The sequence below is a fragment of the Equus asinus genome, chromosome X (assembly GCF_041296235.1).
Source record: "Equus asinus isolate D_3611 breed Donkey chromosome X, EquAss-T2T_v2, whole genome shotgun sequence".
Classification (NCBI taxonomy): domain Eukaryota; kingdom Metazoa; phylum Chordata; class Mammalia; order Perissodactyla; family Equidae; genus Equus; species Equus asinus.
In genome coordinates this window covers 59,690,020-59,705,092 of record NC_091820.1, presented here as the reverse complement: position 1 = coordinate 59,705,092, position 15,073 = coordinate 59,690,020, and the positions used below count along the sequence as shown (strand labels likewise).

At 44.4% G+C, this 15,073-nt stretch overlaps 1 protein-coding gene across 2 annotated transcripts in view; it reads left to right on the top strand.

Moving 5' to 3' along the window:
• The first annotated feature begins 1,719 nt into the window (after window positions 1-1,719).
• Window positions 1,720-15,073, top strand: part of NEXMIF (neurite extension and migration factor) — a 112,709-nt gene continuing 99,355 nt past the window's right edge. For both annotated transcript variants that reach the window (XM_070502634.1, XM_070502633.1), the window contains exon 1: window positions 1,720-2,284. The gene's annotated coding sequence lies outside the window, so the exon portion shown is untranslated. The remainder of the gene's footprint in view (window positions 2,285-15,073) is intronic.

The following is a 15,073-nucleotide window of genomic DNA, read 5'->3' as shown; positions in this document are numbered from 1 at the left end:
AATGCCTGAAAGAGGCAAATATATTTGCACAGTGCCTAACAGGTGCAAGATAAAGATACTGTTTCTATTCTCAAGATATATATATCTAACTTCTTTGTGGTAAAATGGGAGTAATAAAATTGTGTTTGCTGTGAGGATTAAATAAAATAATTTGTGTAAATTGCTTAGCACAATGTCTGGCACATACTAAGGACACAATCAGTGTCAATTATTTAAGGATGAGCTATTGTTTATGGATGAGTTTCACAGATATAAAATGAGTGGGAAAGGACAAGAGTATTCCAAGTAGGCGGAATGGCAGAAACCAAGGCCTGGAGATGAGGAACTGTAAAAGGGCCCCCTGTGCCCAAACGCTTTAGTGCTCAGCAATAACAGATCCATGGAGAGTGCCTCAGACTTGATAAGACAACCCAGACCTTGTTGGCAATGGGATAGCTAGAACATTTGTCTCTTGTACTTTGTCAGGGAAACGGAAACAGGTCCCCCCCCCCCCAACCCTGTGCTATTTCTGGAGAGAGGCTGTGTGACAGGCCATAGAGGCTCCACTGAGGGTGATGGTCAGAAGTCGCACACATCGAGTCTCAAAGCCTGAGCCCTGGCAGCAAAATGAGGCTGCAGCTATGGCAGCAGAGAAACCTGTAATCCGGTTTGCCTGACTGGAGAAGCTGTGCCTAGGCAATGGCTTGCGGGAGCAAGTGCACACAAAAGTAGCTTAGTTTTACCCCTTCTGTTCTAGCACCAACCTTTCCATCTCTTGCCCTGGCTCCTAGGGGTGGTGGCTCAGGGGTTCAGGCCCCAACCTTACCAGGGCAGGGCTCCAGGAGTGCTAAATGGTCCCTTCTAAGTTACTCTCAAATCCCTTGCTGTTTTCTGTTGGGTACCCAGGAATTCTGAAGGGAAATGACCACCTAAGGGATTTCTCAATGACGGCAGTCAGGCAGATCCCATTTCCTTCCCGGCATTCTCATGTTCCCTTCTTTTCTCCTTCTTTATTCCAAAAAACACCTCTCGGCAATTCTTTGGGGAATGACCTACCCTTCCAACACGACCCACCCTCCTGAGGGCCTAGGCTCTGAAGTTAAGGGTAGGCAGAGGTTGAATGGTTAGATGCTTGGTAGAAGAAGCCGTTGAAATATTCTTCCCCAAACTTCAGAGCGCCCCTATCTGTACACATAACTGCCCCATAAGGCATGGGAGAGTAGTGTCCAGCTGCGTGTCTGCCCGGGGAACAACACGCCACTGGCGTCGTGGACTGGGCTGGCTGCAAGGATGCGAGTGGGGGGCGGGGTGGGGGTGGGGGTGGGGAAGGGGGGTGCGCGCCCTTTATTACAGGTGGCCGCGCAGTGCGCGCTCCCGGGCGCCTGAGGGGCGGGAAGGACAGACGGACAGAGTGGGAGGGGGCACATGGGGAAGGGACCGTAGAAAGGGTAAAGAGAGAGTGGGAAGGAAAGGGAGGCTTGTGGTGGGGAAGGAAGGTAGAGGGGGGAACGCGTCCAGCAAGAACAGCCGTGTTGGAGGAAACAATGGCAGGGGCAATAGCGATGGTGGCAGCCGAGGCAGTCCCACTCTGGGCACCTTTCTGAATGGGCAGAGGCAGCCCGGGGAGAAGCGGAGACCAGGCAGCGTCCGCAGAGGCTCTGAGAAAAGCGGCGGAGGGAGGAGAAGGGGGGGAGGAGGAAAGGGGGGAGGAGGGGGACCAGGCAGGGGGAGAACCCGGGAAGGAAAACCAGTAGCATCAGCAGCAGCAGCAGCAGCAGCCGCCGCCGCCGCCGCCACAGCAGTAGCAGTAGCGGCAGTAGCAGCATTTAGCAATAGCTTTAACAGCGATAGCGACAGTGGCAGCCGCCCTCCTTCCCTCTCCCTCCCGCGGACGACTGCAGCCACCGCACCGAGCGGGCTTCAGCGCCGCGCGCGCAGCCTGCTGCTGAGGTAGCCCCGGCCCGAGCGAGCGGTGCTGCCCGCGAAGCGCGGACCGCGGGAGCAGCCGGCAGCCGCTGAGGCGCTGAGTTTCAGGGCGAGAGAGCCCCACAGCTCTGACTCCATCTAGCGCGGCGGCGGCGGCGGCGGCGCCTGAGGGAGAGAGGCGCGTCCACCTGGCGGGCCCGGCGCATGGAGCTCAGGCAGAGGCGGCGGCGGCGGCGGCAGCAGTAGCAGCGGCGGCGGCGGCGGCAGCTCGAGCAGCGGCGGCGGCGGCGGCAGCCCAGCGTTGACGGCGGCCGCGCCAGCTCCGGCGCCCGCTGCCTGAGCCCGCCAGCGACGTGCGCCTCGGGAGTCGGCCTGTGAGGTGAGTACGAGCGCTGCCATCCAGCCCCCTGGCCTTCTCGCCGGCTCCCCGGCTTGCAGGGGTGGCGGCGGCAGAGGGTGGAACGAATTGGGGGACGCCGAGCAAGAAGAGGAGGAAGGAAAAACGGAAGGGAGGACGTCAGTGTGAGAATGGCGTGCATGTGTGTGTCTGTGTACGAGGAAGCGAGGCGGCGAGGGCGAGAGATCCCGAGTAGCCCTGACAGGCACTGCAATCTAGGAAAGGCCTCTGTGCTGGCGCCGGGGGCGGGGGGGAGGGGAGGCGAGCGGGCCGGGCCGCCGCGTCGCACGCACACAGCCGGCCAGCGGGGACCCGCAGAGTGCAGCCTCCTTTTGGGCTGGTGCCCAGGGAGATCCTGACCGGGGAGCGGGCAGAGACACCGCACGCTTCGGCGCGAGCGGGAAAACCCACGCTGCGACTGCGCCCGGGCGCCAGGGCCAAAGCGGCCAAGGTGCGAAGCGCCGGCTCTGGCGCCTCCCGCGCGCGCAGAGCTGCCCTGAGGGCCAGAGAGCGCCCCCGAGCACGCGCCGCCCGACCGGGGCCGCGGGTAGGTATAAGTTGGGGGCCCTCCCAAGCCTCGCCCAGCTTGTCACCTTTGCGGAAATTGGCCCGCGGCCCCTTCCCGCTCTCAGTGACAGTCGAGTTGATGCTTCCCTGCGTGGTTTCTGGCGCTGCGCTCCGCCGCGCCCCGCAGCAGCCGTCTGCTCGGGTCTCGCACACCCGGTGGGGCGGGGAGGCCGGGAGCTGGCGCGGGGAGCGGGCCCGGCTCCGGGAAAGTGTGGAAAAGGCGCCGCTGAGTTGGCGCCCTTCTGCTGAGGAATCCAGTGGTTTCAGCATGACTGCTTCTGTCTGTCTGATTCGTGAAGGACCGAATCACCAGCGCAAGGTTTTCTTTTTCGAAGTTAAAAAAAAAAATTGACATCCCCATTTTGACACCAGCACACTTGATTTTTGTCGAGCTTCTGGTTGCATTTTGGAATAAATGGGTTTCGTATCTTGCTTCTGGGTTTTGACCCCAGCATTTCGTTGAATTCTGTGCACAGCAGTATACTTAGCTATGTGGCCTTTTCCTAACGTTCCATTTTCTAGACTGTTATCTGAAAAGACGTGATTTGTGTGTAGGGCTGCCAGGGCTGTTTTTAAAAAGCATCTCAAGCACTTTGACCTGGGATTTGAGTGTCTCCTCACTCGTTTCTGGTGGAGGAGCAGAGTGTGCTAATAGTTCCTGAAATATTTTGTTTGGCGAGAAAAGGTGCTCCAGTGGTCTTCTCTGAACTACACAGACCATCTGGGTTTTGGGGGGTGAATCTTCCTTACGTCTTGTCCCATGGGGTAACATATGACCAAACGTTTTATTTACGGCAATGACGTTCTCTTGGCTGAGGAGAATTTACACTTATTTAAAATACATTTTTAGAAGGGAACAAAAAACCCCTAAGTAACTGTCATTTTACATATTAACTGGGAAACTGGCTAATCAAATAAAACTGGCTGAGCGTCTGAAACTCTATCCCAGTGAAATATGTGGCTGTGAATATAATTAACCATCTGTCTAGTGAGCAATTTAAATTTGGGCTAGTACATTTTTATTACAGTGTCTAATTTCTGGAAGACTTGTACATTTTACCCAGCAGTAACAACAAAAATGTGTTTGCTTACTAGGTCAAAGATTTACTTGTGTGGTGGTGGGATTTTCCCTTCCTCTCTCCCCCACCACATCTTTCCTAGTCCCCATTCTCCTTGACCTGGGAGGTCAAAACGAGCCTCTTGCTTTTGCAAAGGGCATATTTACAATAGAGAAACTCAAACCAACTATGGCAGCTAGTGGTTAGACATTTTTGTTTCTTGGAAATACCTTCCAATATTTTACCTCCCACAGAACCTAGATAGATTGCATACATTTGAGTTGAAAAAATAAGATTTTTGTGCACATGTGTTCAGATGGAGTAGGGTGATTCAACAAAATTTAAGACTTGAAATTGGACCCCGTTTACTGTCTCTTATTCTAATTACCCACCTAGCCCTCCCCTGGCTGTCCCAACCAGCCTTCCATACCCCACAGACACACATTCACACACACACAAACACACACACACACACACACACACACAAATTGTCTCATTTTGTCCTTACGATCAGTTTTTTAGGTTAACAGTATTCAAATCTGTGATTTTAACAGTATGTTAAGAAACTACTTTTTTTTGGAAATCAAGTGTAAAATACCATAACGTTGTACATATTTTTAAAATTTTCCCTATGGTGCGATTTTAACGGAAATTTATTACTAGGAAAAAAAGGAATAGATTTTGGGTAGAGGTGAAATGGCCCTGGGAAGATTAGATTTCAGAGGCCTCTACCAAATAGCTGTTGTTATAACATAACATAATTAAAATGAACCATGGATTGATTGTGCAGTGGACTAGAGAACGTCACTTAAAGGAAAATACTTTTAAAACAAATATTTGGCTAAATAACAGCTCTGATAAATGGGTAACAATTATGTAAGCACATGATAGAATTTGACATATGTCAAGTCTGTTAAATAAATCAACCTGTTCAGTGAGTAAATCTTCAATGCATCAGTGCTTTCTAAAACACACAAACACACACATAAGCAAACTTATAGCACTCTGTTGTCAAAGTAAAACAAGTGCAGAACACTGCTGCTTTCTGTCTGTTTTACTCAATCTGTCTCTCTTCTCTTTCTTTTTTCCACAATCTTCTGATCACCTGTAAACTCCCCAGTGAGCAGAGAGAACTAAAGATGTGGTGCTGTCGCTTGTGTTTGGGAGGTGGGAAAAGAGAGATGAGAAAAGTCATAAGTGCTAGATTTTAAACACTCAAAGATGTGCTCATGGATTTATGACACAATCACTGTGGAGGTCCTGGTCTCACGGAAGTATCTGCTTAGGAGAGAAACTACCCTAACCAAAGAAGTATTGATTGCAGTTCTCTGTTCCTTAGTCCAGTTCTAGTAAATATTTTTTTTTTCCTCCAAATCCCTTAGTGAGGGGAGAAAAGGAGATTCTAATTGGCCTTTGACTCTCTTACATTATCTTTAAATTTATTTATCTGGTGGTACATACATGGTTTAAGTTTTCCGGCTTCCAGTAAGAAAAAGGAGAGAAGGACCAAAGTGGATGATGGGGAAGGGAAGTGATATACTAAGGAGTAGGTCATCGGGCTTCCCTGCTTTTCCCATCTTAAAGATTTCAGGTTTGGACGTTTTAATTTCTTTATATGTTTTTCCCTTTTACGTCCTCTGAAAAGTTGCCCATCAGCTAGCTTCCTGACAGTTTCTCCACCAGAAAGCACCTTTTCAAACCCAAGGACATAGCATTAGACACAAAGGACTTGTTGGTCTCTTCCTGCCACTTCTCCAGGGCTGCTTGGAAACAAAACAAAGGGCACTGGACAAGACCACATCACTTGAGGCTACCTTTAACTTCAGACCTTTTCTCTCGCTCAGAAATTTCATTTTAGGCAGAAGTGAACATTCCTGTCTTCTCACACAACACCGGCCTTGTGCAACAGTAAACACATCACAACCTTGGGGAAATCTGGTCTGGGGTGGGATCAGCCAGGAGAGTAGAGTGGGGGGCAGGGGGAAGCTGCCTTTTAGTGATGGTAAGGCCTTTTCTGGGCTGAGTACAAAGTAAGGGATGAGGACCCTCTTTGTCTCTCTTCCCTCCAGACCCTCATTGCCCACAGTGATTTGCAGGCCTCTGTCAGGGAACATGCTCTTTTTGGTCTCTTTTTCTGTAGATAAGCACTATGACCTAATGTCTTTCCCTCCCTCGTTTTCTGGTGGAAAAAGGGCTGAAGTCTTTGGGATACACTACTATGTACATAATTTCTATTTTCCTACAAGGCACTTCAATAGGTCATTTTATCTATCCCCAGTAAGATGATTTTGGTATGAAAAATTCTCTATTTTCGCAAACACCCCCAAACCCCATTTAAAAAGTTACACTTCTCTTCCTCAGTACCCCATTTCAAGTATTACACAACTAGCCTAAGCAATAAGCTGCTCCTAATGTTTAACCTGAGGAGATTTAGAGGTTAGAGGCCAGGATTATACCATGGGCCTGACTGCTAGAGTAGAACCAAGCCATCCTTCGTTGAGAACAGGCATAGAGATTTGTTTTGTTTGGGGGAAGTTAAAGCATTTCCTCTTTGGAGGACTATAAGTAGGGTGGCCATATGTTGTGATTTATACCTGTTGTCCCAGCATACTTATTTCACCCTCAAAAGTGTCCCAGGTTAGGGGCCGGCCCCGTGGCCGAGTGGTTGGGTTCGTGCGCTCCGCTGCAGGCGGCCCAGTGTTTCGTTGGTTCGAGTCCTGGGCGCGGACATGGCACTGCTCATCGGGCCACGCTGAGGCGGCGTCCCACATGCCACGGCTAGAGGGACCCACAACTAAGAGTATACAGCTATGTACCGGGGGGCTTTGGGGAGAAAAAGGAAAACATAAAAATCTTTAAAAAAAAAAAAGTGTCCCAGCTTGGACAAAAAATTCTGTGGTCACCCTAACTATAAGCAACATTTAAATCAAACTGTACTTCTTGATTTAGCAAGATGGTTATATTTGTAAAACTTGGGGGGATAATGAGCTTTGAAGATGTCGTAGTCCCTTAACTGGCTCGGCCTGTTACTTTTCTAGCTAAGAAGTCTTTCTGGAGGATTAGATCCCAGAAATGATTCAGCCTTTGGGCTTGATGGAATTGAATTATTGGGCCCAAAGAGACATCTCTCCAAAATGTGTGTGTGTGCGTGCGTGCACGCACACACACATACACGTGCGCAAACACATGTGAAGAGGTGCTGTCTGCATGCTGGAGAGTGGTTGTTCTTACTTTCATGGAAAACTGGTAATAGGTAGTAAGCTTAAAGCATGTCAGGAGACATTTCAGTTTAGAAATATCATCCTGACCGTGGTAGTTGTAAGACAAAAGAAGGTGTTACCAGTGGAAGTGTGAATTATTCTTTTTAGAATATGTTTTGAGAGGTGCACAGATAACACTCTCTGTCCAGAATAGTTTGCTTGTGGTCTTGCCAAATATATAGATATATAAATAAAATATAAATATATATATTTATATTGCATATATTCCCGTTTGCCTTTTCTGTAATGGACAAGATAAGCTTTTAAACTGCCTTCTAGTCATAAGTATCCATAATTGGCTTTCATTGATCTAGAGCTAGGGTCAAAAGAAACTATGCCCCACAGGCTAAATCTGGCCTGCTATGGAAAAAGAAAGAATGCAGACAAGAAGAAAGTGTGGAGCCATTTAGAGTTGCTTTTGTAAGTGTTTTCAAGCTTCTCCTTCGTAATTAAGCTTTACTTAGGCCAATGTCAAAATGAGTCCACATTTCCTGAACACATACCTGTCGGCTGGTATCTAGGGCTTGGGAGATTATGCGGAACCTGGTGGACTGGCAGGGGATGACCCAGAAAGTGAGATACACATGTGAACTTGTTTGTTTGAGTCAAAATGTCAATAGTGATCTTTTCTTTCCTGCCTGTTGCAATAACCTAAATTTTGTGGTGCCACTAAATTCTTTGTGTCCTCCTTCTCAGTATTTGCCACGTTGTTCCGTGCATGCATGTGATTTATTAACCCAGAGACCAGGTCTCAGCAAGTTGCTTTAACAGAGACCTGCTGTCTCTTTAGTTACTAAATAACTGGAACACATTCTGAAGACATGCTTTACTGAGTAGGGGAGTAGAAAAAATGAGCCATCACCATCTAGCTTAGTGGTTCCTAACCTTTTTTTTTTTTTGGCATGAAGCCCTGTGAAAATTTGATGAATGCCAAGGATACTCTCTTCAGAAAAGTGCACATTTACATATGTGACACTTGCATACATTTTCAGGAAGTCCAACCATGCATTGTGAGTGGAAAACCTCTGCACTAGCCTTTGCCCAATTGTTACAAGAATTCCTGTTGCATGGCTGTCATGGTCACGGTAGCTTGAAATGGAAGCCATGAAAATGGCTCTCTCAAGAAAGCCTGTTATTAGTATACTTATACTGCACAGCTCTTAGCTACTGTTCTAAGCACTTTTCTGATTAGCCTTCATGGGCATCTTTTATTATGAAAAAGAGTCACTTAACACTCACTTTGACATTACTATTCTCACCAAAACCAAGTCAAGGCTAGTTTCCCAAATCCTTGACTTGTCAATTTTCAGATTCTTAAAAATGTCTGTTCAGCACTCACTGTTCACAAGTTCATTATAAATATATAAAATATATTTCATAAAAGCTCACTCTGGCTTGCCTGTTCCCATCTGTCCCTCTTTCATCTGTCTCTCTATCTCTATGTATTTCTCTTAGTCAATGGTCTTGACAAGAATATGGAACTCTTGCTAGTACCTATTGTTAGGTAAGGTGGTGGAGTCAGAGAGGGAGGTGGTGTCCAGATATCTTCATGAGGACCCTTGGCACTCATGGGTCTTTTGGAGTATTAGCCACCTTGGAACCCTAACATCGTATATTAAAGGCAGAGCTCCTTAATTCTGCAAACATGAATATATGTCATATCTGTGCCTTGCAGCTGGGGTGGTAGGAATAGGTGGTATTCCCATCCGTGAATAAATGTTTATTGCCTGTCTCTTTCTTCTTGTTTAGCAGTTTGGAGTGTGGCAGAGTATGAGGGCTAATAGAATCCTAAATCTGGAAGGATCCATTAAAGATCATTTCTAATTCAATTCAGCAAACATTTATTGAGCATCTACTCTGTGCTAAGCACTGGGATACTAAGGATAGAGAAAAGAGTAAAACAGATTCTCCTGTCTTACAGGCAATTTGCTTTGTTCCTAGCTGGGTCTTTTTACCATCTGTATTAATTTACCCCACCTTTTTTCTAATTTGATGCATTTTTCTATTATTTCTATATTCTCCCTGTTAGAAAATAAGTATAGAGTCCCTGTTTTCCTCACACATCAGGAAATTCCTTGGCAAACAGGTATCTCTAGCTAAGTTGAAACAAGATTTCCAGCCTCCGTGGCACAAATGCTTCAGTTCTTATTTCTACATTGGCTTAACAGGCCCCATTTAATAGGGAGTAACATGTTTCTTTTCCTTGCAATTCTAAGGCAAGATTTCTGTCATTGCTATCACTAGTGATGTGGAATTGCAAATAGCATTAGCTATGATGTGTTGATCATTGACATAAGATTATACCACAGTTATTGACTTCTGACTAATGAGTTGAATGTACTCTGCAAAAAGCCAGTTGTCCATCTTTGAGTGGGTTAGTTTTTAACCCCTACTTGGTGATTGTATTAGTTTTCTATGGCTGCTGTAACAAATTACCAAAAACTTCGTGGTTTAAAACAACAAATTGATTATCCTACAGTTCTAGAGGTCAGGAATCTGAAATAGGCCTCACTGGGCTAAAATCAAAGGGTGGGCAGGGCTGCATTCCTTTCTGGAGGCTATAGGAGAAATTCCATTTCCTTGATTTTTTCAGCTTCTAGAGTCTGCCCACATTTCTTGGCTTGTTGTCCCCCTCCATCCTCAAAGTCAGCGATGGTAGATTGATTTATTACATCGTATCACTTCAGTCTTGCTCCTAGTGTTGCATCTCCTTCTCTGACTTTCACTTTTCTGCCTCCCTCTTTCACTTTTAAAGACCACTGTAATTACATTGGGTCCAGCTGGATACAGGATAGTCTCTCCATCTTAAGGTTAGTTTATTTTCAAACTTAATTCCATCTGCAACCTTAATTCCCCTTGTGCCATATAACCTACCATATTCACAGGTTCTAGGAGTAGGACATGGACTACTTGAGAGTGTTATTACTCTGCCTACCACTGTGACTTGATGTTTTTCAAATTTTGGAATAATTGTAGATTCACAGGAGGTTGCAAGGACAGAGAGGTCCTATGTACCCTTCACTCAGTTCTCCCCAGTAGTTACACCTTACATAACTATAGTATAAGATCAAAACCATAAACTTGACATTGGAACAATGAGTGTGTCTAGTTCTATGTCATTTTATCATGTGTAGATTTGTGTGACCATCACCACAATCAAGATAAAGTACTGTTTCATCACCACAAAACATCTCTCTTTTGCTACCCTTTTCTTGTATTTATAGTCACACTTACCCCCCTCACCCCCACTATCTCTCACCCCTGGCAATCACTAATCATTTTTCTAAATTTATAGTTTTGTCATTTGACAAATATTTTATAAATGGAGTCATAGAGTCTGTGACTTTTTCAGGTTGGCTTTTTTCACTCAGCATACTGCCCTCGTGATCCATCCCAGCTGTTTTGTGTATAAACAGTACATTCCTTTTTACTGTTGAACAGTATTCCATGGTATGAATGTATCAGTTTGTTTGACCATTTACCTGTTGAGGGACGTATTGGTTGTCTCCAGTTTTTGGCTATTACAAATAAAGCTGTGCAGGTTAGTGTACAGATTTTTGTGTGAACACAAGTTGTCATTTCTCTGGGGAAAATGCCCAGGAGTGTGATTGCTGAGTCATATGCTAAGTGTAGGTTTAGTTTTTTAAGAAATTGAAAAACTGTTTTCCAGAGTGCTTATACATAACTTATCACAGTCCACAAGTATCAACATTTTACCTGTTTTAGTAAACCTTACCTCTTTTTAAGTCCTTTTATCCTCTTTCATTTATAATGCCATTGTCTTAAATATTTCTTCTATATATAATTAGAACTACATCAGTGTTATAATTTTTGCTTCAACTGTCAAACATAATTTAGAAAACTCAGAATAAGCAAAGTCAGTTGTATTTACTCTTACTTTTACTCTTTCTGTTGTTTTCCTCCTTCCTGAGGTTCCAAGATTCCTTCTTTTATGTTTTCTTTCTGTTTAAAGAACTTACTTTAGCTATTCTTTTAATGTAACTTTGTTGGCAGCAATTTTCTTAGTTTTCCTTCATCTGAGAATTTCTTGATCCTTCCTTCATTCCTGAAGAATATTTTCACTGGATATAGGATTCTGAGTTGACAGTTGTTTTCTTTCAGCACTTGATAAAGGTTGTGCCACTTCCTTCTGACCTCCATGGGTTCTGATGAGAAATCTGCTGACATTCAAATTGCTTTTTCCCCTGTAGGTAAGGCATCATTTCTTCCTCAATGCTTTCAAGATCTTTTTTTTAATGCCTTTAGTTTTCAGAAGTTTGACTATGATGTGCCTTGGAATGAATTTCTTTGGGTTTATCCAGTTTGGAATACTCTCAGCTTCTTGAATCCATAGGTTTATGTCTTTTGCCAAGTTTGAGAAGTCTTCAGCCATTATTTCTTTCAATACTTTTTCTGGCCTGCTTTCTTTATTGTATTGTTTCAGGCCTCCTCTGATGACAGGAAAATTAGATATTTTTTTATAGTCCCACAGGTCCTGAGGCCCTGTTCTCTTTTTTTTCAGTCTATTTTTCTCTGTTATTCAGACTGGATAATTTCTATTGTTCTATCTTCAAGTTAGCTGATTCTTTCCTCAGTCCTTTCCATTCTGCTCTAGAGCCCATCTGTTGAGATTTTTTAAAATTTCAGTTATTATATTTTTTATTTCTAAAATTTCCGTTGGTTCTTCCATATATCTTCTATTACTTTGCTGAGACTTTCTGTTTTTCATTTGTTTCATGAGTGTTTGTAATTTCTTATTGAAGCAATTTTGTCATGGCTCCTTTAAAATCGGATAATAGTCAGATAATTCTAACATCCCTGTCATTTTGGCTCTGGCATCTGTTGATTGCTTTTCTTCATGCAGTTTGAGATCTTTCTGGTTCTTGATATGATGAGTGATTTTTGACTGAAACTTGGACATTTTTGTAGTATATTATGAGACTCTGGATCTTATTTAAACCTTTTGTTTTAGCTAGCTTTTTATGACACTGCTCCAGCTGGGGAAGGGAGTATGCTGCCTTGTTACTGCCAGATGGAAGTAGAAGTCCAGGTTCTCCACTCAGCCTCTGTTCATACTTGGAGGACAGGGTTTCTCACTACTGCTGGGTGGAAGTTGGAATTCAGTCACATTTCAAGTGCTTTATGGCCATATGTGGATAGTGGCTACCATACTGGACAACACAGATGTAGAACATTTCCGTCACTGTTTTAGGAAGACTGGGGGTGCAGAAGGGAGCTTGATCCTATAAGAATTGAAGTTTGGGGTTAGATACTGTGGCACAGGTAAAATAAAACAGACTTAGTTATTGAATCTGAGGTCTACAGCTGGGGTTTGGTTCCAAAACCTGAGGTGCTATGACTACTAGAGAGATAGGGGTACAGGGAACTCAGCTGGATAATATGGACCCAGTAGAGCTGGTAGAAACTATACCATAGTATTAACCAAGTTTTTCCCTCTCAATCCTGGTAAGAGAGGTGGAGTGACATGCTGCAGATTCCTGTACTTCATTTGGTTAAATGGAAAGTCTTTGCCATTGGAGAGAAGTTAGATTGTTTATTCATGGCAAAAAACTCTACTTCCGTGACTGAAGTAACCATTGATTAAGGAAATATTAACAGAAAAGAGTAGGTTATGAAAAGGGTATTCATTTGGTTTGTAGAATCTAGGGTTTGTTTGGCATCTTGGTGGCACCAATGTTCTGATCCTGGAGACTTCCAATATGCTCAGCCAAGTGGGAGGGTATTTGTGAAAGAGCTCTGTCCTTCACAGAGCTCCATGTTGACTTGGAACTTTTTGTCCAAGGCTCAGAGAGTCAGTAGACCCTGTTACACAGCTTCTTTGTGCACTGGCATAACTCTTGCCTTCTCAAATCTCTCTTTGCTTAGATTTGTAGGGGTGTCCTCAATGTAGATTCAGTGTTCTCAATCTCCCCTTGGGGAAGCTCAGTAACATTTCCCCCTACTGGCTCTCTATATTTGTATATACATCTCTGTGTGCTTGTTTTTATGGACTGCCTATGTACTGTACCTCTTGGCAAGGGAAGAGGTGTACCCATTGTTTATTAAATGTGTGTTGTATGGGTGGTAGATAAGTCATGTTGCCTTTTCCCATAGCAAATCCTATTTGTGCAAAGCTGTGGCCTTGAAATGTTAAGATGTTTCATAAATGACAGTCAAATCCATTTGGCTAAATAGGTGAAAGGAAGGGGAGTTGTGCCTAAAGTGTTTTTTTCAGATTCATGTGGTTTGACTTAAAGCTAAACAAAAACACATACTCATCTGAGGAAGAAGCAGTTTGAAAGTTAGGCTATAAAGAGATAGAGAGACATGCTTTATAACCCAAGGCCAAGGTATCAGTGGCTAAATCCTAGACCATGGCTCAACTATATTCTTCCATATGTATATCTGTGGGGAAGAGATGAGTGTGCCTGGTCTATCACTCAGAGATATGGAGATGATAATAGTGGGAGCAACCAAAATCCCAATTTGTTACTTTGTCTCTCAAGAAGGCTCCAAATATGCAGCTTAATTTTAAAGACAGTGGTCACCACTTAAGCAGAGGGGCCAAAGGATCAGGACACTGCTATGCAGATCTGGGAAGAGAACCTGGAATCATTCTTCCTTGCCATTGATCTCACCCTTTTCCTATAAGCCACTGTTTTTTACCCTATTTCAATAATGCTTTGGTAGCTACATATAATTATAATTTAGCACCTGGATAAATGGAAAGACTCATTTGTTTATTGTCCAGATAAGGTGGTGATGTCATGATATTGTTCATCCCAAAGATTCATGATTCATCAAGGCCAAGTCACTTCTAGCCAACCACTGAAAGATGCTGAAAATCAGGTAGGTAGACTAATCTCTCCCTTTTGGTTTTCACCTTTACCATTCTACCCTCAGGTATGACTTCGATATCTTCCAGCATTGAGTACCATTGATTAACGGAAGCCTAAAGTGGATGCAGCTAACATCAGGAATGGGATTCCTTTATTTTCTGAAAATTCAGTTTATTAGAGTGAAGAATCCAGAGGCCTGCCTCAGACAGCCAGGTCATATACTAGACAAGAGTACCCTCAAATTATTCTTTTAAATGAAAAACAATTTTAGCATAATATGCCCTGGAAGAAGTGTGATCCTAGGTATCCTCTTTATTTTGCCTTCTGTCCTGTTGGACTTCCTCAGCCTTTTTCTGATCTGCATGCCTCTTAACCTCACTCCCGATAACCCTTTATGAGGCCCTTTGTAATGAGCTTCTCCCTGCTCCATGTCATCTACTTATGGCGCTGAAATCCTGGGTGTCACATGGTGTAAGGTACCATTGGCCACAACGGGCCCAGAGGAGGATGCTAGGGAGACCAGCTGTTTCCACACCCTCACGGAGAAGGAGTGCTCAAGCAGCTGGAACAGCCTGAGATGGGAGAGGCAGCAGTGGATGACAGAGCAGAGAGCTGCTGTCTGAGCTTGTTGCTGAGATGGCTAACTGAGGGAGATAGCTGTATGTTCAGTGGTCCTGAGAAAGTGAAAACTCAGACTGGTGTGTCTTCATTCAGGAGACAGAGTTATGTTAAGGGGCCATAGGCACTGAGGCTGCCAATAATAACACCTTATAATTCTATCGACCCTCTCTTCTAAAGGAGTCAAAGTGCTCCTATGTTTTATTTCGTTTGGCCTCACAAACAACCTCATGGACTTAGGAAGGTAAACAGCGAAGACCACATAGGACAAGTTGCTTCCCCTCTCTGGGCCTCAGAGTTTTCAAACTATGAAATGAGGGCTTGGTCTAGAGCTGATCTCTAAAGTCTTTTCCTACAGTAACAGTTTCCATGATGGTAACTTTTTCCAGATGAGAGAACTGAGTCTCAGATACTTTAAAGTGAGTTGGC